Here is a 24525-nt window from a genome sequence, read left to right as displayed (position 1 = left end):
CTAAATGCACATTGGATTTATAGTAATTTTAATCAAGTCTGCCCAAATAGTTTTAATTTGGGGGATTTTAAAAAATATGAGTAAGTACCATATTTAAAGCCTCATTAAAATAAGCTTCCTGATGTATAACAAGCCATTATTGTTTTTGCATTAATTAGCCTATGAGAAAATTCATATTGAAAAAATTACAAGCCTTACTTTCTGTCTTAAATAAATGTTCAGATCCTTATCAGCTTTAGATAGATACTAGCCTGGGAATTTTGGGGGGGAAAATAGAGAGAACTTCTACAAAAGTGCTCCCCAAGTGTCAGATATATTTTACGAAGTGCCATCCCTAATAATTCATTTCTTTCATTTGAGGCATTTATTCCAGGGCTTGCTATTAACATGAAATCACCACTGGAAGGCCAATGTCTGAAGCTATTTATCATCTTAGCCTTTTTTGATCTGTCAGAATAGTTTTCTCTGAAATGCAAAAAATATGATTATGAGGTAATGGAAGTGTGAGGTCAGGTAAGGTTTTCAGGGGAAGAAAGAGTTATAGTTTAGGTGCTATTTGTGACTGCATAATTTTCCAAAATGCTGATTTCACTTTGGATTCAGTTGAAGAGAAGAAGCCAATAAAAAATGCCAGTTACTACCAAGATTTGCTTTGGACCACTCTTACTCTGGGAGACCTAAAATAACTACTGAGTCAGTGTAATATAAATGCAAAATTTATTCAAAACTGCATCAAGATATGTCATTTATTGTGATACACAATGTATCATACAGTGAAATAATCCCCCCTCAAAAAATATTTCTATTACACTTGGCTGCAAGCCGCAAAAAGACCTCAAGAAAAATTAGACATCATGCCAGTGAATGGATCCTGAAGACACACACATAAGAAAAAGTATAAGACTGTTGCAAGTGATTTTGTAGAGTCAGCAAAGTGTTAAAACTTTATAGCATCTTAAAAGGATAAAAGTCATCCATTAGTCTGCTAGAGAAGTTCTAGGAAGGTCAGTATTGAAAGTGCACATTTGACACTTGTCATCAAATAGTACTATTTTGGCAGCATCCTGTCAAAGGATATACTTATCAACTAGGAATTAAGAAGGTGCCAGTGAATCCACAGTGTGTTTTACTAAAATCCCAGAAAGATATATGTTAGGCATCAAGAATGTGCTTATCTTCTGATGGAAACTTGTATCACATTGCCATTTTCAAATGTATGACATCAAAATTACCCCAGAAATATTTTTAAGTATTAAAATTGTTTGTCTCCAATAAGTTGACTATAGATTATGAAAGAGGAGACAATTGTCATTATTGCTTTATTTACTGTCAAAAGCAACTACACTGATTTTCCTGCATAGCCAGTTCTACTACATAGTCAAATTAATTTGGATATATTAGTGGAACTGAGTCTAATGTTCATTTTTTATGTATCTTATAATATCTCATCTTATTTGGGTTGACTGACTGGCATCCTACTTTCGCAGCTATAAGGCTGATGGAATGAATCAAGTACCCAAAACACCATTCATATTTCTGGAGTCATGCAAAAAAGTCATGTTTTCCTTTGTAGCCTTACACACAAGTTTTATGTGGAACACCACTTTGTATGGTAACTCTGAATGCCTAATACTCCTGCAAGAAGAATACAACGCTTCAGGCACTGATCAGTTTCTAAAAGATGTATGGCTTATCTAGTAAGACATCTCAGATTTTTTTTTCTGGTTTTTCAAGAACCCCTTCAAGAAATTCTGTGAGTAGCCCAAGATCCTGTGTGAGTTTATTAAATGAAATGTTATCTGTCAGCCTCATACATTCCCCTTGTGTGCGTTGCTGAAGAGTCATTTCTCATAATCTTTCATGGTGGGCCCCCTTGTTTTCCAATTATATCACATTCATCACTTGTCATCCTTTCAAATTGCCAGACAGTAAAGGGTATAATTTCCCCTCGATTCAACTCAGCTCTCCAATTCTGTCATCTGCTCATCTCTCTCACATCAGTGCTGCAGTGATACAGCCATAACCTGGCTTGATGTGTTACAGACAACTCAACATGCATGCAACATTTCTTTAGTGCCTATGACACCTGACATGCTTTAATAGTAACCTGTGCTGTTGCTCCAGTCTCCTGCAAGTGGCAATATTCCTTGACATAAAGAACCTTGTACTGTAAATGAATTGTGAGGATCAATATGAAATCCTAACAAAATGCAAATATATGCATGAAGCTAATATAGGGGTCACCCATTACACACACAGTTCTGAGTTATAACTTTAATTTTGTTATGTCATCATCTGGTTCCTCTCAGAGGTGCAGAAAATTTGCTTAACTTAAAACATTACAAATGCAATCATGTACCATCCTGAACATAGGTTATCTGCAAAATCACTACATGAAAAAAACAAATGAAGACAGGAAAACAATATACAGATATGAGTCCTAGTGAGAAGCTACATTGGATTTGATACTGAAATGTTTCGTGCACACAGAGAATATGTTGACTTTTTAAATGAGTGAACAAGGCATTTCTACTTGTTGCACCATTTATATTAATACTGTATTCCTTCTCTCAAGTGCATTTTGTGATAACAGCATGAAATTCATTTCATTAAGTTCAAGTATGTTGGCATTAAGTGTGCTGGCATTAAGTGTAAAGGCTGATGGCATCTTTAATTTGAGAGGCCTACAGAATTAGTTTTATGTGGCATTTTCTTTAGCAAAAATGAGACTGTAGAATATTAGTGTGGTATTGCTTTTCCTCAGGCAAGAATCCCTTTGGCCTAGTACATTCTTTATAAGCTATAAAAGTATTAAGCAAAACATAGCACCCTTGCCACTTCTTTCCAGAAAGAAACACTATATTGTCACCAGTTGTGCAAAGATATTCTCTGGAATTTTAGTAGTAATTAACGTTAGAACAGAGAGTGCTGGGAGCAGGTGCAGCTAAACAAATTTTTACATAAACAGATATCATACAAACTAAAAAGAACAAAACTTTTTTTTCTGCAATTCTGCCTGGGGCTTTTTAGAATAAAGGAAAAGGAACATTCTTGTCATTGTATCCATAAGATTTATAGGATTTTTAACAGGTCATCAAGATAAATATTCTTAGGTGAGTAGGCGTTTGAAAACTTCTCCCTATCCTGGAGCAGTGGAACGGGGTACGTGATATGGTCACTTGTACAGTGACATGCTCCGAGGAATTCTGTGAAGAGTGTCACACAGCACAGAGCACCAATACCTTTATGCAATGGGTCTATGGTGTTCACCTGAGAACTTTATACAGAATGGAGAATTTTACCTGGCATAAAAGTATGCAATACTAGATGAGTTCTATTTTATTGGGCTTCCTGGATATTTCATTTACCTGGGATAGTTAACTGCTTGTGTCAACTTGAGTAAGAAATGCCTCGTCAAATTGGCTCGGAGGAATTCTGGGTGTGGAAGATGCACCCTAGGGAGGACCATCACTAGAGTACCATAAAATGGAATGAGGAAGGAAGGGTCATTTCTGCTTCTTCAAAGGAGCTCCAGTCTTCACCTTTGCCTTGGACATTGTCTCTTGCTTTCCAGTGCAGAGCGTTAGGCCTCCTGATACAGACTCACACTACTCTGAGCTCCAGGCCTTCAACTGGATCCTTTGCTTCTCCAGTGTTCAGACAGACCTTTCCACTCCTCCATACCTGACTCTGTGGGAGGCCACTGTAAGCCGACCTGTAAATTCTTTTGTACTAGCATATCTTGCGTTAAATGTTTCTTGATAAGCACTCATTGATACATTTGCTTTTGCAAACAATGAAAGAAAGAAACAAATATCTGAGTAGACATTTTTTCCTTTTAGCACAAAACAGTTATTGAGTCTTTCAAGAAAATCATCAGCAAAATTATTTAGAAGCATTTGATATATACAGGATTACTGAGAAGTGTTCTTCCCACTTTCAAAGACTCTATAAATATCATTTTTGGAAGTAATATATTTATTGGTATTTTAGATACTCATAATGATATCATTCATCATAAGGAATTTGTACCTGTACACCATATACATTATTTCTTCATTTTCCCATTCCACTTCCCTCCCTTTGACTCCTCTTTCCTTCCTTTTTACAAAAGTATTGTTTCCATTTTTCTATTCTTTCTTTTCTTGCCCCTTCTTTTCTTTCCCCACCACCTTCCTTGTTCCCCTTCTCATTTGAATATTTTCTTTCCATTTCCCCAAATCTATTATACATTTTGGACCCTATTTCCACTTTCTGTATCTTACACAAAAGACACAGTACAGTATTTACGCATGTGTATCCAATTTATTTCACTTAAGAGTATGGTTTCTCCTCTTCTTTATCCATTCATCAGTTGATTGATTGGCATTTGGGCTGTTTCCAGGATATAGAAATTACTAACTGAGCCACTATAAATATGGATGTGCATATATCTCTGTGGTGTTACACTTTTAATTCTTTGGGAAGATACCAAGAAGGGATCACATAGAACCTCTAGTTTTCCTTATTTTGAGTCACCCAACTGATTTCCAAAGGGCTTTATCCATTCATCAGTTGATTGATTGGCATTTGGGCTGTTTCCAGGATATAGAAATTACTAACTGAGCCACTATAAATATGGATGTGCATATATCTCTGTGGTGTTACACTTTTAATTCTTTGGGAAGATACCAAGAAGGGATCACATAGAACCTCTAGTTTTCCTTATTTTGAGTCACCCAACTGATTTCCAAAGGGGTTGCACCCATCTACACTCCCAATAACAGTGGAGGTTTCCTTTTCCCACAGTTCCACTGGCATTAGTTAATGGTTGATTTCTTGATAAGAGCTATTACTTATGGAGTGAGATCAAATCTCACTGTTGTTTTAATATGCATCTCTCAAATGACCAGTGATATTGAACATTTTTCATATATTTATTTGACATTTGTACTTCTTCATCTGAGAAGTATTATTCATTTCAGATGTTCAGTTTTTATTGGGTCTTTAAAATTGGGAGATTTTATTTTTTTTGTGTTGTTTTGTTTTTAGTTCTTTATATGTTTTAGATATTAGTCTTTGGTCCAAAGAACAACTGACAAAATTTTTTTCTCGCACCCTGGGTTGTCTCTTCACTCTGTTGGTGGTTTCTTTTGCTGTGCAAAAGCTTTTTAATAAGATAATATCCAAGTTGTTGATTCTTCATGGTATTTCCTGTGTGATCAGGGTTTTGTTCATAAAGTCTTTCCCTATACCAATATCTTTAAGAGTTATACCTATTCTATCTTGAAGCATATTTAGTGTTTTCCTTTTAAAATTTAGATCTTTGATCTATTTTTATTTTAGCTCAGTGCTTGGTCAAAATATGGGTCTAGTTTTAATCTTTGTCATGGAGAATGCCATGTGTCATTTATTTTCAGTATCATTTATTAAAGAGGCTCTCTTTCTTCCAGTGAAGATGTTTGTTTCCTTGCTCAAGATAAGGTAACTGCATATGTTTGGAGTTGTTTCTCTATTGACCTTCAAATTTTTTTGCCAGTACTATGCTGGTTTGTTGTTGCTGTTGTTGTTTGTTTGTTTGTTTGTTTTTGGTCCCGGGGATTGAACTCGGGTCCTTGCACTTGCTTGCAAGGCAGACCACCGAACCGAACCGTTTTTATTATGGTAACTTGTAGTATAATTTCAAGTCAGGGATTGTGATGCCCTCTGCCTTGCTTCTGTTGCCCAGAATTGCTTTTGCTTTTCTAGGTTTCTTCTGATTCCAAATGGTTGTTTTCTCTAATTCTGTGAGAAATGTAATTAGCATTTTCATTGGTATTAAGTTAAATCTATAACAATTTTGGAAATATAGCCATTTTCACTATAATGGTTCTTCTTACCCACGAGCAAGGTATATCTTTCCATTGCCTGAAAGTCTCTTCCATCTCTTTTCAGAGTACTGTACTTTTCCATATAAAGGTCTTTTACTTTTTTCATTAGATTGATCCCTGGGGTTTTTGTTTGTTGTTTCTGATGCTATTGTGAAAGGTGTTATTTCCCTAATTTCTCTCTCAATGAGTTTATTTGTATATAGTAATGCTATTGATTTTTGAGAACTGACTTTGTATCCAGCTATATTCCCCCATAAATTTGGCTATTAAATCTAGAAGTCTTTTAGTGGAGTTTTTGCGGTTTTCTATGTAGAGTAACATGTCATCCACAAATAATGATAATTTAACTCCATCCTTTCCTATCCTTATTTTTTTTATTTCTTTCTCTGTCTAATTACTCTGGCTATTGTTTCTAGAACTATATTGAATACAAGTGGTGGCAGTGAAACTTCTTCTCTTGTTCTTGATGTTAGAGTGAAAGCTTTCAGTTTTTGTCCTTTTAGTATGGTTTATCATAGGTGGCTTTTATCAGATTGAAATACAGGCCATCTGTTCCAACTTTCTGTAGTGTTTCTGTCATTAATGGGTTCTGGACTTTGTCAAATGCTTTTTCTGCATCTATTGAGATGACTATGTAGTTTTTAATCCTTGACTCTGTTAATATGGTTTACACATTTATTTATTCACAGATGTTAAACCATCCCTGCATCCATGGAATGAATCCTACTCGGTCAGGGTGTATAACATGTTTGATGATTTGCTGCATTTTGTTTGCCAGTATTTTATTGAGGATTTTTGTATCTATGTTGATCAGAGAGATTGACTTGTAGTTCTCTTTTTTGGTTGGATTCTTCACTGGTTTTGGTATCAGGGTAATGCTTACTTCCAGGAATGAATTTGGGAGTATTGTTTCCCTTCCAGTTTTATTAAAGAGTTTGAACAGTAGTGGCATAGCTCTTCTCTAAGTTTCTTATAGAATTCAACAATTAATCTGCCAGGGCCTTGAGTTTTCTTTGTTCATAGTTTTTAAATTATATCTCCAATTTCATTAACTGATAATTATTTATTTTGATTTTTTATATCCTTGATTCAGCTTTGGTAATTCATGTGTATCCAGGAATATCCCCATTTCTTCTGCTTTTGATTTAATTAGAATACAAAATCTCAAAGCAGGTATTGATGACCTTCTGAATTTCTGCTATGAGTTCACCTTTTCATTCCTAATTGCATGGATTTGAGTCTTTTTTCTCATTTTTTAAAATAGGTTTTGCTTAGAATTAAAAATTCAAAGGTGAACCGGACAAGTTCTCTTTCCCAAAGAGCTTTCACAACAAATACACCAGTCTTTCAGTCAGTTTTGTACTTGTTCTTTGGACTTTTTTTCTTCCCATTTGGTGTATATATCCTGAGCCCCAGATATGGACTAATAGCCCCTGAATCCATTGAGAACACCTAGGAGCCAAACAAGGCAGTGATAATACCCATTTGTTCTGCTCTGGTGAGATTTGGTGATTTTGTTGAGATACAAAGTTTTATAAGCTTTAAAACTCCAGAGGTCATCCCTTCATGCTCACAAATCAAGGTAATCTCTTAAACCAATAAGCTTCTATATCCACAAGAGATAAAAGTAAAAGTCAATGTCAGTATATATCCCGGCTATTTAAAATACATTTTTAATTTAAACGTAATTTTATTAAGGCTACTTAACAGAAAATAGATAATAATGACTTTGATAGAAAAGGATGTCAGGATACCACATGACTTCTCAGCAATAATAAAATTTAAATAACTTCAACTTAAATGCATAACCAGCAGTGAACACAGCCAGTCAGAGGTTAACAGAAACAAGAAAATAGTGGGTGATGTTCACTTCCTCTTCGATACATTAAAAATATATATACACTCCTGGCCTAATTAAAATTCCAATCTAGAAAGTTACATAACTTATTTCCATTAATGCTTATAAGTAATTAAGAAAAATAAAGCTGTTCAAATATCCAAATTTTTCCTCAATATTTCAAACAGTTCTATTTCTAATCCAGAGACTTGTAGCCTACTTTTTCTTTCTTGGTTCCTCTCTACCAAACTCAAATACACCCTGGCTACATTACATTGTATGTATTAAGATAATTTCCTCTGCTTGAGATGTATCCGAGGTAGCTTGCAAAGTAATAAATTAAATTACCACATATATTACTTATTTTCTCTCTTTAATTTGTATATTTGTCAAGACCAACTTCCTCAAATGCATTTCTCAGAAATTGAATTTTTCTGTTGGAAAGAAACTAAGCCCTGTAGTTATATATCATTTAGTTTTCTGTACTTTTATGGGAATCTGATACAGAGGAACAGCCAGGATGTTTAGATATGATAACAAAATATGTCATTTGGCCTCCTAATTTTTAATAAAACCATGTCTCCAAGCTGATGAACCCTGATAACCTGAAGTTGCATATGGCATTTTCCATCACATTTTAAGTCAGGGTTTTCAAAGACTGGCTTAGAGGAAATAGTTTAATTCTTCCTCTGTGCTTTACTGGTCAATAAATAGATGGATGGAGGTGATTTCATTACAGCCTCATGGTCCAATTATTCAAGCTTTCTGAAGATTTGGTTTGGGGTGAGGAGAAAAATGAAATTTTTGCATCTTTGGTGCCTTTTGTTACTTTGCTTGTGGAAATTACTAGTTATTCAGTATTCTTCCTAATACATTTAATGTTTAGAATAGATGTTACAAGTTCAGTTTCAGGTCATATTTTCATAGAATATATCTCTACACATGTTAGCAACTACTTCCAAGAGGAGTGAGTTCTTTTTGTCAAAAGTTACTTAGAAATTTCAAACCCAATGTTTTCATTCTTTACCATTTTCTGATTAGCTCTGCTGTTTTGCATAGACTAATGTAACAGAAGGCTAGTGGAACATTAGAAAAGGGAAATTTTCATGCAAGGAAACACATTGTGTATGTGCATGGTGTGTGTGCATGTGTAAGAGAGAATATATGTGCACATGTGTGTACTTATGTTTGTGCATGTAAGCTAGTATAACATATAAAACTCTTTCTAATTTCGTTGGCTCACATACATTCATCCTTTCCTACCTTGCCTTCTGCAATATATTAAACAAAAGAGTATCTGTTTAACTTTTTTCCTACCTCTGCCATAAAAACATGTTCTCTTTGATTATGAAATAGTATTTAAACCTAACAATAGCTATAATATATTATAATTCATTTAACATTGAAAGGAAAATGACTGTAAAATTACTCCTGATAGAGTTAAGGTATAGAATAAAATAATCAGTCAATTAGTTTCAGATGGATTTTATTTCACAGAGTGAACTAGTATCTAGGAATCTGATTGTTTAATTTTTTCATGTTCACATTAATCATGTTTTACATTGAATTTATCATATGAAAATCTTCTATACTATTTCTCTGGATACATCCTTGTTGGAAAAATATTAAGATTAGGTCAAAGCATGGCTAAATATTAAAGAGTAGACAAAAAGAATTAGGAAAATAAAACATACAGCTAGGTCAGTTAAAATAACAAATAAAATTATTTTAATTTTATATATGTGCTTGAAATCAGGAGATTACAAAAATAAAGAAAAATTCATATTAAAAAATAGGTTGCTATATTCCATAGATAATGTACATCTAAAAACAGAGAATAAAGTTCTTTATTCCCGGGTGTATTTGTGAATTCTGGAGGGAAGAAGGAAGAAAGCTTCCTCTTCTTCCTTAGAGAAGTAGGGTCCTTACAGAAGGGGAACAAGGAAGTCAGTTAATATCACAGTATGAATAACGTATAGTTTATGTGGTGGGCTGGGGTGTTAGACAATCAATATCATAAATTATATGTTATGGAATTAAAGAGACTGGCTTCCTAAGCCTATAAAAAGGCCCACATGCGGTGATTCTTGAGCCCTTATTCTACTAATGAAGTTCACTAACACCTGAACACACATAAATGTCTAAATACCTAATACTGGTGTATTAAATTTTAACCTTGTTGATAAAACAATTCTTTTCATTAAAGAAGTGTGGATTTTGGCTTATTTAATCCAGTCCCTGGTGTACAAAGTAGAAGAGCTACATAATCCTCTTATGCTGATGAAAACGTTGCCACCTTTCAGTGAAAAGTAATATCATTAGACACTAAATTACTATAGTAAGAAATTTTTCATTTCTTCAGCAATTTGAAAGATATTTAAGGATTATTGTAGAGATTTCTACAACCATAGCAAGGGTTTATGGGGTGAGAGTTATCAGATTTTTTCACCCAGACTCAAGCTATATTTTCCTTGGATTCAATTACATTCATACAAGTAAATCTGGCAGACAATTAAGGCACACCAATAAAAGGAATACCTGTAGGAAGGCTCAGGCAACCTGTGATGAAGAGCTTCAACAGAAAGAGAAATAAAAAATAAATTGCACTTACAACTGCTGGGTCATAGTCAGAGCCAACATGGATGTCAGTTCCATCTTGAATTAATTGGCATTAATAACACAGATAAGTAAAACCTTTTTGATTGAGTGGACACCAAATGTAGTTAATCCCTTTACTTCTGAATCCAGTAAAAGTTTCAAATAAAGCATTGTCCCTCTGCTAAAAGTACAGCAAAAACTCTACGGACAAAGCTTTTCATGTAGGCATAGAATTATGTCAGTACTGGTATGGAATAACTGGTTGTTACATACAAAATTTAGGATGTTTTAAGCGATTATTTGGAATGTTGGGAGTATACTTCAATGCTAGAGTGTTTGACATGCCCAAAGCCCTGGGCTTGGTCTTCAGTGGGGCTGGGGAGAAATATATATTGACTATCAGAAATTCAGTATGGACAAAACAAATTCTTGTTCCTTGACATTTCAAATTGTTGAAAACGCTATGCAATCCAATTTAGTAAAGGATATCATCATATAGTTGCTCAAATCAAGTATTTCTATTCACAATATCTAAATTATCAAATTCAGAAGCAAGACTTAGCATTTTTGCTGCCTGCCTATATATTCACCACAATTGTTCATTTCCATTGCTAGGCTATTCTTGAGCCATCATTGTGTTTCACTAATCTATTATAATAGTTTGCTAAATAATAACCAGTTTCTATCACCCCATAGTTTCTTGCCAAAAAAATTACAGTGATCTTTTACAAATGTAAATCACACAATATCACTACCATAAATAAAATATTCATGATCAATGCAATCTAAATTTTGTAATAAACAAATCCAAAGGTCTCCCACCACCCTGCCCCCTTTGGACACATTGGCTTGTGTCCCATCAGGCCCTGGCCTTTCCTCAGAACCCAGTAGACACGCTGCTTCCACGGCATGTTCTTTCTTGCCATCTCCAAAGTCAACTCTTTCATCTTGTTTCTTCAAACTGACTCCTTGTCAATTGGTTCTCTACTTAGATGAGCATTTTTAGCTTGACTGTCCAATGTTTTGGATTTTTCAAAGTAGAAAGTACTTGAAATATTATTTGAAATTTCCCCACAAGGAATATAACTAGTATGTATTTCAAACATACCTAATAAAAATTTTAAAATATAAATATAAAAATAAAATATAAATATAAAAAATATAAAAACTACATAAATCAAATGTATATTATTTAACCAGAATATCTCCTCATGATCAGGAAAGTACTGATGAAACTGAACTCAATGTGAATTAAATGAAACAACTACTTAGGAAGGCCATCCGAGGTCTTACATAACCTACTTCCATTTTCACAAATTTAACCTACAGTACTTGCATTTTTTACTATCTGTCTATCTTCTTTCAAGCAGGTAGGCCAATGTCTGTGAAATTTATCTACAATGAAGTTAATGAGTCATACACATATGCAAAATGTAATAACTGACCTGTGAAAAAAATTAACAGTATTACCAGCATGGGGCTATTGACCTGAAACAAATCATTCATTTATATGGAAAAAAGTTCTTAATGAGTCAAAGTGCACTTTGATTTCTAAAGGACAATCCCTGGTATTCATTATTATTGTGTAGGAAAACTTGCAGTCTTTCTATGGACAAGTACCCCCAAAGTTCTGCCCAAGGTAAAATAAAAATGAAATTAATGGGAATATTCATATTTTACATTGTTCCTGAACATTTCAATATTAAATGTTTCCAAATAATCAGCACCTTTATCTTAATTTGTTATTATAATATTTATGATTTTTCCCTCAAGCTAAAAAGATCCAATGGAAGAATACAATATTGTATACTAAAATATATTTTCAATTCATGCATTTGACTTAAATAGTTGAGAAAAAGAAACAGATTTTTTCATAGTGTCAGAATTTCAAATACAAATTATGCTTTTTTAAAATGCTAATCTTAGTCCTAATATTTTTAATTATATTAATTTTCAGACGTTTAACTGAGAACCTGAGAATATATGTCATTTTATCCTTGAATGGCTAAAAATATATTGGAGGCTATTAAATTGTTTCTTCTATTTTCCTTCCAAATCCAAGTTCCCTTCTGATGGACTGTCAGTTCAGGAAGCAATTTATTTAATCTGGTTAATCAAATTTATCTCCAGACAGAAAATGTTGCTCTGGTTCTTTAGTCTGCCCTTTTCTTCTTGTATTTATTCCAGTTAAAACAGACAAAGACTACTGGGAGGCTGAAGCAGAAGAATATCAAGGTCAAGGCTAATCTGGCCAATAAAGAAGGATCCCATCTCAATAAAAAAGAAAGAAAGAAAGAAAAAGAAGGGAAAGCAGGAGAAATACAGACCACATATACAAATGTGTACAGCAGAATTAAAATATCTTAGGATGTATATTTATGTGAGTAGATATGATCAGTGTACAGATTTATTTTATCTTTTAATTGGTTAGGACTTAAAAGTTAGCATGCTGTGCATATATTCCAGTGGAGATTATTGAATGATATTGTCCTTAAATTTTGGATTTTAGTAGGGGTTTTTGTACATGTACTAGGCTCCACTTCAGATCTTTTAAATATTTATCTTCACCTCTTGCCTAAACACAAGTTTTGTAAAATAGCAAATAGAACAATACAGACCACAAGAATACTAGTAATGATCAATTTTAGAGTTATAAGATGCTAAGAAGAAAGATGATTTGGCATGATTTCCGACTGAAATTTTTTCTGTATTCATGGATGCATGAGCTGAAATTTTTCAAAGTAGAGAAATAACATTGCTATTTGTTTTGCCATTAATATTTCTATACTTAAATAAATTGTGACAGCAAACAGGAACAACTGGCAGAGAATCTATTCACTTCCACATGCTCTGTATGCAATGGCAGGGAAGACTTCTTTTCTCTCAGACAGAATGAATGATTTCTATCTGCTAAGTCAACAGCAGCAATAGCACAAACACCATTATTTGACTCTTGCGATTGTCCCAAAATTTCCATGCTAAGTATCCAATCATAAACAGTTAAGTATCTATTCAATTAACAGTTATTAGAGTTAGAGTTCATTTATCAACAATTAGAAAAGAAATACAGAATGAAACTGGCAAAATATGGTGATAACATAATCTTTGATATTTTATAGAAGGTTTGCATTATAAATAAATTTCTAAGTAATCTGTTATGGTGGGTGAGGTCTGATATTTTACAATCACTAATTAAGGAAAATCCTAAATTAAAGAAAAAGCAATTTTGTAGATTTTAGTACAGTTTGACGCCTAAAAACCCTACTCACACCTCATCTAATCATGTTTGCCTGGGTAGTGACCTCTGAAGCCTCTTGTTGGAGACAAGTCTACATATTCATAAGTATGTTCTAAAAACAACAATATCTTAGACATATTTAAGAAAGATGCCTGGAATTGAAACACTTGGAACTAAAATAGCAAGCTTTTCTATTGACTTTAAGCTCAGTTGAGTGTCAGAAGTGAGCTGCTATTCACTCTCTTTCCACCATATAAACCCTTTCTATTAAACTGCTAACAGTTCTCTCCTCAACCTGGAAGTTGCAGCGGGCAACTTTTGCAAGGGAAACTAATTTCTTAACATGAAGTTTCATTCTCAGTCACTGTTTACTTCGATTGTCACTTTTATCCATTATTCTTAGCTTTGTCCTCAATAGAAATGATGGATACGTTTCCTGAATTTTTCACTTCAGTTATGTCACAATTAGGGTTGTGAATGTTCCCTCCCAAACACTCAACTGGAACTTTTGGAGACTGTAAAATGTTAGGGGCACTGCACTCATCAGTAGATTCTTCCACAAATGAGTTAGTGCAGCCTCTGTCTGTACTGAGGTGGGATCGGATTAGAGGAGAGCTCCTGGGGTCACGACCTGAAGGGCGTGTCTTCTCCTTTTCTTTTCCCTTTTCTGTTTCTTTGTTGCAGTGATGTGAGTGCCTTTCTTCCACCAAAGATCCTTCCATTATGCTGTTTCTGTGTTTGAGTCAGCCAACCAAGACTAAAACTACCAAAACTGCAAGCCAAAATAGGCTTGTTGTTCTCTAAATTGTAGGTGTCTAGAATTTTATCTCAGTAATGAGAAAGTAATTAAGACATGTTACAATATGCAAGTGGTTAATCAAGCACTCTTTAAAGTATATAATGCTGCTACAAGCAGTGGAGAGGCACATTGGCCAGTATAAGTACAAAAATATTTCTATTCCAAATCTATTAGTGTTCCAAATCAGCAAAGAATTTTAAAAGGGAACAAATGTTGGTATTTTATATACAACTGATTGATAAGGTGCACTGAAATTAAAATATGCCAATTTTTTAACCTAGTCTTTTACAAGTACAATAATTTGAGGATGTATTGCAGAAGGTCTCAAAACAATAATTTCAGGTGAAATTCTACTTGCTATATTATTAATTGTTAATTTAATAAATGTAACTGTGATTACTAAGGAAGAGAGAATATCACCAGTGGATTCATTAATGCTACTTATAGCACCATCATTGCTATTTTTGTTTGGCAGCAATCAAATTATGTTGGTTTAGGATGGGGCAAAAATCAAATAAATTATGAACATTTTATGATATTTGTTGGATAAATTATAGCTATGACTTTTTTTTCTGCGATTTTAGGTATCAAAGGAAGATATATTAGCTTTCCATTGCTGTGACAAAATACCTGAGATAAATCAATTTATATAAGAAAGGTTTATTTTAACTAATAGGTATGATCTATGTCTACTTAATCTGTTTCTTTGGGCCTATATTGTACATCATGGCAGGAACTCATGGTGAAAGAGGTTGCTTACCCCATTATGGCCAGGATACAAAAGAAGAAACTTAAAAACTTAAAAGTTCTGGGATCTCAATGAACTTTTCAAGGATGGAATGTTATTATTCAGATCTTAAAGGTTCACAAGCTAAAGGCTTGGTCCCCAGCCTGCTTCAGTAGTGTAAAATGGTAGAATATTTAGGAGATGGGATATAGTGAAAGAAAGGTCACTGGGAGCATGCCCTTGGAGAGGACATTGTGTGTTTTGTGGCCCAGCATGAGGAGATTCTCTTTGTTCTTCCTCATGATTCTGACTATGATGTTTTGCTTCTGCATAGGCTCAAAGTATGGGGCCAAATCAACAACAGAGACTGAACCCTATGACAGCATTGTCCACAATAAATCTTTCCTCCTTAATAACCTCAGTTATTAAAGCACAGTGATGAAAATAGAGGAAACTAAAATAGAGGAAAGGGCTGGGGATTTAGTTCAATGCTTCTGCCGCCTGCTTCACAAGTACAAGGGCCTGAGTTCGATCCCCAGTACCAAAAAAGAAAAAAAAAATAGAGGAAATATAAAATAACAGACCATCTTACAATGTAAGTACTGCAAGTTCAAGAAGAAAAGATCTATTTGTTCACTGATAGCACATCCTAATCAAATAGAACATTTCTTGGAAAAATGCAGGTACATACACATATTTTTATGTGAGACTAAATTGATGAGCTATAATTTTACTCAAGCTTCAAAAAATTTTGGCATATATTCATGAATGTAATACATACATGCCTTAAAGATCAAATAAACCCTGCTGACATAGATGACTGAAGAAATAGAATACGGCTCATATGACCTCATTATATATTCATTTAATAAATATTTTTCAAGGACATGTTATATGCCCAAACTATTCTGTTTGCTTTTGTTTTTGTTTTTTTGGTACTGAGAATCAAACTCAGGTCCTTGTGCTAGCGAGGCAGGCAGCAGAACCACTGAGCCAAATCCCTGGCCCTATTCTGCTTAGTTAAACAGAGAATGTTTTCACATAGACTATACTCTCAGAGAATTATGATTTTGTTGGAGTATGTAGTCAAGTAAAAAGGAAATTATACTTTAGCAAGCAGTTTTAAAAATTATGTGTGACAGTGGTACCTTATTCGTGACTTATCCCAATTCCTAACAGAATGATAAATTGATCCTTAAAGTGAGAAGTATTATTTTTTCTTTTTGTCCTATTAATTTACTTTTTATTTCTAACTCTTGCAGTCTAAAAGGTCTGTGTAACTTGGAAAGTAACCTGATGATCTTAACATATCTATAGTTCAGGCTGAGTGTCCTGAAACATTATTTGACTTAAGAAGTGTTAAGAAAACAAATGTACGTTGATGGGTAGATTAACCAATGAGAAAAGAAGCTCAGTCTGAAATGATGTGTTTCTTCATTATTATTCAGTATTAGTGTAACATACGACATTCTCTTACTATGTTAAGCTTTGTTTCATTTAGATATGTATATATTAATATTAGAGCTTTAGTTATACCACATCTTGAAATGTAAGTAGGTTTACACTCAGAAACATGTGGGTATCAAAAGGTCCTTTAACAATACTTCTACTCAAAGAAATAAATTGTTCTTGTTGGATCATTTCCACTCATTTACCACATATCTGTTTGCCCTCACTTCAGTACCTAAACTATATCCTTATATCTATCCTTTAATTGTTAAAAAACTTAACCAAGTAAGATTTAATCTGAAGCTAGCAAATCTGAGTTTCCAAAGTTCAAACCCTACCAGCAAATGTGTATTTTATTGGATAAATGATAACACTATGTTTGGAACAAGAGCTCATTGATTGCCACATTGCAGGCTTTTTTGTGAGAATCAAATAAGTTAAGATAATTTATATTTAAAAATTTGCTACAAAACAATAGATGCTAAATAAATTAGTTACATAAATACTTCTTATACATAATTTTGTTTAAAAAGTCACACTTTCCTCATCCATTCACCTGTTATCTAGCTTCTTAATAATCCTGATCCCAGTCTTTCTGTTTCATTACTCTGCCATAACTTAAAGTCTATTTTATGGCTCTTACAGCATTTCATTCTTTAATATAGTTGCTTTACTAACAAAAATCTATTCTCTTGATCCTTGAGAATGACAGACGGGCTTACGAATATTTGAATTATCTTTGACATCAAATTTAGTAACTATTACAGAGCAGGTCTGTAGGCATGGCTTAATAAATGGATCTAATTATTGGGTGCCTCCTATAGTGTAGACATCGTGCCAATTTATAAATATATATCAGTGAACACAACAGAAAAGGTGCCAGGCCACCGGGAGGGTGGACAAGTACACAGGCAGTTTCAACCAGATCTCTGTTGGAAATCAGGCAAAGTGCCTTGTAATTGGTAGCACAGACAGAATTAACAAAATTAGCCAGAAAAAGCCTTCCTGGAAGAAATGTTGTCAAGTTTGGAATTAGACAAAAAGAACAGATAAGCATTTCTGGAAGAAAGACTGGAAATGTGGATGCCCACCTGCAAGGCAGAGAACAATAGATTTGGGACGTCCTGGAGCAAATGTGTGCAGGAAAATGTGAATTCATTTCGAGCACGTATATTTGTGACACCTGCAGAACATACATGGAGACAGCCACTGGATATTAGCATCATGAAATCTCTTACTACTATCAGCTATACTGGACATAACTATTAAGATGTCTGTGACACATAGAGGCAAATGAAATTTTAAAATTACCTAGGAGAATGGAGGCAGTTAAGAAATGCACTAGGACAGAGCCCAGAGACAAAATCATTAATCAACAATCCGTATCTAAAGGAAATATTGGACCTATTTCAGCTTTATTCATATAGCTATTTTATACTAAAACCTCCTCCTTTCCAGTGTCTGTTTTTCACCTTTTTAGTTGATTATGGTCTTATTTTATTTGTGCTGATATTTACTCAGATATTTTATTTGCACTCTCTCAAGAGCGTTCACTCGAGTTATGTTTCTGGTTTGAGATAGGATATCTTCTAGTTATTTCTTCAGTGTTCCTTCCACATGGAAGTTTTACCTTTCACCAGAAATGTACTAAAAAAGCACTAAGGTTATGTTATGTAAACTTATTGCCAGTTCTTCTTTCCTCACTTTAATTAAAAATATAGAAGAGAATGTGGAGGGAGAGCAGGTTGGAAAAAATATAGGAACTAAGTGCATCATGTAAGTAGAATCAGAAAAACTGAACAATATTAAATCCATGTAATGAAGTCTTTCAGGTCTGGATGATAACTTTTTGAAAATTCCATCCTTACCATGGTTAAACATTGCAGTAACTGGGCATGGAAGTTTACACCTATAATCGCTCCCCTCTGGAGGCCAAGACAAGAGGATCACTGCAGAGTTTGAGGCTAATCTGAGTTACATAGAAAGTTCAAGACTACCCTGAATCTCATAGTGAGACCCTATCTTAAGGAAAAAAAGTTTGAGTATTCAATGAAAATAAACACTAACTGCCCACAGTGTCCAAGAGAAGCTTGAAAATTGAATTCTGAATAGACTTTCAAAAGAATTTTTTCTCTTTAAGGTATTGTGCACAGTCACATCTAGTAACATTTTCTAGTATTCACCATTATGTAATGCTGTATCATTTGTGGAAACTTAATTTACTCACCAGAGAAGCAGAGTGTTATTTCCTTCTCAGGAACTCAATTTTCCAACCACCTGCAATGTTCTACAACTTTAAACACTGCTCATATTGATGTGCCCCATAGTTAAAGCAATTTCCTATACAAGAAACCGGTGCTAATTCCCATGAAATAACATATTTAGGAAACATAGATCTTTTTTCCACTAGCTTACCATTCAGAGAACAGTACAAATATAGTAGATCTGGATTTCAGAAAGGCTTTTAACACGTACTTATTCTTTTGAATAAAATGGAAAACTATATACAAAATTATAGAGCATCCTTCACTGTGTCTCTAGGGACTAGAATGTGAGTGCCTAAAGGAAATTGGTTATCATTGAATTACTCATGGATTAATTTAAATTTTTTTAAGTGGTACATTCTTAAGAGTTGACTGTCACTCACTGCGAAGCAGTTTGTGTGTTACTTAACATAATGGCAACATGAGTAGTAAAGTAAAAAATTGGTGATCTTCTCAAATTATGCAGCTATATTAGCAGAATGAAGCTATATTAACAGAACATTTGGTTTGGAAAATAATACTACTCCCTGAAGAGCAAAAGTTCAAATCCGGGTATCCTGATGTTAAGAGATAGTTGCCTCGTTTGCTAGAGGAATGAGTACAGTGATGTGGGAATTCAAAAGCATGTTGTACAGAAAGCAGGCAAAGGCTGGTAGCATGTGCTGAGATCCCTGGCAAATGTCCTTTGTGTTACAAATCAGTTAACAGGACACATTGCCACTCTCCCTGGGGCCTATCCTGCTGATGAACATTACAGACAAATTCTTCCCTCTGAGACGTGCAGCATATGGAGTGAAAATTTAATTAAAACAGCGACAGAACACTAACCAAGTAAGAGAAGAGAAACAAAGAGGGCAAACAGAAGGAGACAGTGATGCAGAGAGAGATTGAGACAAGAGTAGGAAGGAGGAGAACAAGGACTGCTGACAAGGGACAATGTCCTGGTCTCTTATGCATCTCCCCAGTGGCAGGACTCTCAGTGCCCGCCCAGTAACAGCCTTCTTGGAGACGTATTCATTAGTTTCATCAGTTATGTATTCAAAGTATATGCTTTGAGCACCAGCCGTGTCTTATCTACTGCTCTAGGAAAAAGAATACAGCAGAAAAAGAAGCAAAAAAAAAAAAATCTTGTTCCCCTAGAATTCACATCAAGTGGAAAGAAATAAAATTTACTTAGACTTTTGTTTTTATTAATATTTGTAAATATTATACTCAATGTTCTGTAAAAATATGCAGTGCAGAGGAGCAAAGGTAGGAAGAAATAGGGAGACCTCATTGGATGGAAATTATTGCAGTCATTCAACACACACACACACACACACACACACACACACACATGACATAATAGCATGGACAGAAATGGATGGGTTTAGGTACATGTTTAGAGGGAAAATCAAAACATTGAATGGTGGTAGATTTGAAAGAATGAGAATTCTGGTTTGAACATCTGCATAGAGGCATGGTTTTGTAGTAAGATACAGAAGGTTTAAAACTGGGGAAAATTGGAGGCTGATCAAGTGTCAAACGAGATACAGATTAGACTTGTGAGTGAAAGTATCAAGCTAGCAACTGTATATGCATATAGATGATGGACTTTAGGGGGTTTGCTAGCTGCAGAAACATATTTAGAAGTTACTTCTTTGTATGTAGTACTGGTGTTTCACATAAAGAAGGTGGAGCAAAAGACAATTGAGAGTCACTTTAATATTTAGAGGCCACACAGAAAAAGAGAACAAAGAAGCCTAAGAATTCAGAAGAAAGGTATTCTCAGAAGTCAGGGGAGATATGTCTTGAAAAGAATCAATAGTACCACATCCTGTGAAAAGTCAAGTAAAAAACTGAACAGAGAAAACTTACCACCCATGTGGAATCATGTATGTATCTTTGGTGATCTTGAGAGGGACAATTTGTAGAAAGGTGGAAATTAATGTCTGATTGAAGTGAATTTTGAGGCAAAAATGTAAGATAATAAAGACCATATAGCAATCACAGATACTTCTTTTAGAAAGTACACTTTAAGGACAAGCACATGAGATGTTGATTTGGTTTGTTGTCAGTAAAATCAGGGAAACAATGGCTTACAAACTGCTGATATCTACACTGCAGGACTGCGGACATCCATGCAGGAGGTGGAGATGAACTGCAGGTATAGCTGCAAAGACTCAGACATGGTGTGAGGCACAGAAGTCAAAGGCAACAGCTAGCCTTCAGGAGGAGCAGGAAGTCGTCATTTGAATTAAGTAGGAGAACAAAGGGCATACAAGTGTACCAAATGCTAATGTCAGAAATTTTAATGTTCAATGAAAGTGGAATCTGCTTTGTGTCTGCTTTAAGGGTTTTTTTTTTAGTATCTTTATATTCCTTTTTATATTCCTTAAGGACATATCCTGGAAAGCAGAGTGAGGTGCAGTAAAACAGGGAAGAAACAGGCTTCCACTCAAACTCCTCCTAAACTAACCACTGTGGGTCCGCTGAGGAAGATTCACACCTGTGTTCCCATTTGACTCATCACTGTCAGTAGACAACAAACAGACGTGATACTCTGTATCAGCGGTGAGGGAAAATACTTAGCTTTCATCTCATTTCATCATTTTTCTTAGATACACTTCTTTATTTTTTTTAAATTGGTGTATATTTATGATACATAGTAGTAAATTTATTTCTGGACATGTATATAACATATCTTGATCATTTTTTATCCCGTTTCCTGTCCTCCCTTAACTTTTATAGCTTGAGTGTGTTAAAATGAAAATAAAAGGAAAAAGGCTCTGTCAATGAGGAAGATTTCTGAAGGACAACAGAAGAAAAGAAACTAGTATTAGTGATTTTAAATTAAAAGGAAAGAGATATGAGTTTTTCTAAGTAAATAAAGTAGGTTATTAGTTTCAGAGGTCTAAACATATTTAATTGAATGCTGTTTAATTTCAGGCTGACATATTTTTGAGATAAGCTTTAGATGAATCTTACAAAGGTTGGAAAGATGACTCATTCCTGATATTTTGTTATTGTGGATACTGAATTTTCAAAAAAAAAAAAGCACACATAAGAAGGTAAAATAATATTAATCATCAGAATTTATACATTAAATGAATTATGTAAAATAAAATACCTTCATAAATTATAACACCCTTTACAAAAGAAGCTCCAGTTATTCAGAATTTTCTTTCCTATCTGTTGCTTGGCTTTGACACAAAAATTTATAAATTTAGATGGTAGCTATTAACCTGAGTATTACAAGTAACAATATTAAAGCCAATAATTTTTTTTCAAGTTTACAAAGCTAGAAATGGAATCCCAGGCCAAGAAGTCTAGTGTTCCCCAATCTGCGGAACTCTATTTTATTGATTAGGTTTTTAGTCCCTGAAGGATCAGAACATATTCATCTTTTCACCTGAAATGTCTAGCATCGTGTCTGAAATTGCTAACCCATTAAATATTGTTAAGCTAGTGAATATATGATAAAGTAATGAATAATAGTCTCTAAAATAATTTCTTTCTGGTAAGTGGACAGTAGTGAAATTCAGCTCTTGCAGAGCCTGAATTTTACTATAGGTTTTTATCTGAAATAGTTTCCTCTTGATTATACAATGGCCATATTTGTCTTATGATAACTGGCTTTTATTTATCATCATGTAATTTAGCAGAAAGCACCAGTGTGAATAATGGAATTTTCTTTTTATCACAGTAAGAGCTCTTACTCTACTTCTATGGGCTTCAGAGGGAAAAAAAAAGGACTAAAGATGACCCTCTAAATCTTTCCCTATCATTACCCCATAAGTATTGGACACTGTTATAATATTTTTATTAAAATGGTTTAATGCAAAGTATAGAAATATATAAGAATTTATAACATTAGCTTACAGTGGCCACCCACAGAGTCAGATGTGGCAGAATGCAAAAGGTCTTCTGCCTGAGGGGGATCCAAAGGATCTAGTCGAAGGCCTGGAGCCCACTGGAGTGTCCCACGTAAGTCCATATTAGGAGGCCGAAGGGTCTGCATCCAGAGGCTGAAGAGTCTGTGCCGAAGCCAGGAAAGGAGTCCAAGGCAAAGACTGGAGCTCCCCGAGGAAACAGAAGCAAGCCTTCATTTGTTTCCCTTTTATACCATTCTGGCAGCAAACCTCCCTAGGGTGAGTCTTCTACACCTAAAATTAATTTGAGCCAATTCAATTGCGCGTTCTTTACTCAAGTTCACAGAGCAAGTTAACTATCACACATGGTCATAAGGTTTTCTGTGCAATGGACATAGTTAGGGAGAAGCTTGGCCAGTGAGAGAGTGGCAGCCACAGGAAGATCACCTGACTTCTTCCTCAACACAACACTGGGCAGGGGCAGCCATTACCTGGCAACTCCTGGGCCACTTCTGTACTATGGAGGCCTGCAGTGAAAAATGGACAAAAACCTGGGGTAAAAGCTTCAGTTATGTGTGGAAACAAAGTATACAGTATGTGCCTAAATTTGAAAAAAAAAATACCCCAGTGGAAAAAACTCACTGCTCTTAATCCCCCCCAAATATTCTTCACAATGAACACACTAACCCCATCACTCTTGCCATTTACTGACGCTGTTCTAGAAGCCTCCGTTCACGCCTTTACAAGGTGCGATCAGACATACGGTGAGTGCTGCCCAGCAAAGAAGTGGACTCAAAAATCTTTGTCTTCCTTATTCACAGATTTGGAACCGTGTGACTTTGACACTTTCTCAAAGTCAAAATGACAATGAAAGGTAAACACTTCGAACCAATTCACAATATCCAGGTGGCCACCTTGGAGCAACTAAAGACACAAAAGAATTTCCACAACTGTTTCAGAACGTGGCCCAAGTGGTGGGACAACTGCGTTTGAAGTGAGGAGGTATCTTGAGTGGGATCAGTAGCAATGGATATTTTTCTGTGATACTGTACATTTATAATTTTTACTAGTATATTTTTATAGTACATAATGTTTAACTTCCTTGTGAGGAGTTGATATTCATACCTAACACTTCTCATTTGAGAAAGACCTACCTTCCTACCTCCTATTATCTATCTTTTAGTTTGCTCTTTGTTTATAATTTGAATTTCTCATGTAAGAGAAAGCCTGCGATATTTAAACTTATATGTCTGATTTATTTCACTTAACATTGTGGCTTCAAGGTCCATCCAGTTTCCTGCATATTTAAATTAAAATTTAAGTATCAGCATTTTGGGATCACACCTCATATTTAACAACAAAACTTTCATAGGATTCCAAAATAGAGAATGAAAGGAAGATTTGAAATTTCTAGATTCCTCTCTTCCCTTTAATCTTGGGAATGGGAGTTTTCTCATTGGTGTTTAAGATTGAATCAAATGTTTGTTTTTATATATTCCTTGTAAAATTGATAGACAATAATTCCCATTAAAAAGTAAAGTGGACTTTGGAAAATAATACAATAAATATTTGACATTAGACAAAATTACTTGAAGCAAAAAAAATAAATGTTTTCTATCCTTTTAAAACCAAGAAACTAACTTTGGTTTTAGTTTTTTGTGAATACCTCAAAATGATCTACCATACCTCATGACTTTGCTTGGAAAAACAGACAATGCATAATGCATATTATTCATTTAAATCCTTCCCATTTGTATTTTATGTTGCTTAAACAATTTAGGTTGTAACTTTAAGTCTATTGATTTCTTTCCTCTCTTTGACAAAACTTTTATAAACCAAAAATAATTCATCTCTTCACAGTATTATATATAATATGAAATCACTGTTTCTCAACTGTAGATGCTTTATATGTG

The 24525-nt window shown here is 34.4% G+C and overlaps 1 long non-coding RNA gene across 3 annotated transcripts in view; it reads right to left on the bottom strand.

The window, feature by feature from the left end:
* Window positions 1–22589: 22589 nt before the first annotated feature.
* The window catches only part of LOC104849208, a 34094-nt gene continuing 32158 nt past the window's right edge, over window positions 22590–24525 (bottom strand). For all 3 annotated transcript variants that reach the window (XR_004515816.1, XR_004515815.1, XR_776673.2), the window contains one exon: window positions 22590–22906. This is a non-coding gene — a long non-coding RNA (uncharacterized LOC104849208). The remainder of the gene's footprint in view (window positions 22907–24525) is intronic.

The sequence above is a fragment of the Fukomys damarensis genome, unplaced genomic scaffold (assembly GCF_012274545.1).
Source record: "Fukomys damarensis isolate Sample0158 unplaced genomic scaffold, DMR_v1.0_HiC HiC_scaffold_5, whole genome shotgun sequence".
Lineage (NCBI taxonomy): Eukaryota > Metazoa > Chordata > Mammalia > Rodentia > Bathyergidae > Fukomys > Fukomys damarensis.
Note: the sequence above shows the minus strand (reverse complement) of the source record. Positions and strands in the feature narration are given on the sequence as shown.